Source organism: Argentina silus (genome assembly GCF_951799395.1).
Source record: "Argentina silus genome assembly, contig: scaffold_163, whole genome shotgun sequence".
Lineage (NCBI taxonomy): Eukaryota > Metazoa > Chordata > Actinopteri > Argentiniformes > Argentinidae > Argentina > Argentina silus.
The window spans coordinates 16,584-17,500 of record NW_028152696.1 but is presented as its reverse complement, the minus strand read 5'-3'; positions in this window follow the sequence as shown (position 1 = coordinate 17,500).

Sequence of the window (917 nt, the reverse complement as noted above, 5' to 3'; positions counted from 1 at the left end):
CTTTCAACTCCTGTTGTTGAGTTGAGTTAGCCAAAGTGTTTGTGCATGAGAGAGTGTGTGTGTGTGTGTGTGTGTGTGTGTGTGTGTGTGTGTGTGTGTGTGTGTAATTGTGTGTGAGAGAGAGAGAGTGTGTTTGTGTGTGTGTGTGTGTGTGTGAGAGAGAGAGAAAGAGGGGGGGGGCGGGCAGAGTGTGTTGTGTGTGTGTGTGTGTGTGTGTGTGTGTGTGTGTGTGTGTGTGTATGTGTGTGTGTGTGTGTGGCCCTGGGTGGCTCTTTTGTTTGTGGAGTTGCGTGGTAGTGTTGGTTGAGAGCGTTGGACAGCAGCTGAACGAGGAGGCTCCAACACCTGAAACCCTGCAGCTCACAAACAAACACCCCCACTCCACCACCACACCACAACAATACACACACATACACACACACACACACACACACACACACACACACACACACACACCACTACACTCACACACACAAACACACACACACACCACTACACTCACACACACACACACACACACCACTACACCCACACCCACAAACACACACACTCCACTACACACCCACACACACAAACACACACACACAAAACACACTCCACTACACCAAACAACACCCCCCCCCACACAAAGGCATGCACTCACGCACACATACGTCCTCCAGTACAGGGGGGGGGGGGGTTGGGGGTCATTTCTGCAGACCAAGAAGATCTGTGTGGTTGTATTATCTATCTGTACTGGCAGGTGTGTGTGTGTGTGTGTGTGTGTGTGTGTGTGTGTGTGTGGTGGTGGTGGTGGTGGTATTATGTGTGTGTGTGTGTGTGTGTGTGTGTGTGTGTGTGTGTGTGTGTGTGTGTGTGTGTGTGTGTGTGTGTGTGGTGGTATTATCTAGCTGTACTGGCAGGTAAATCCGAAAGTC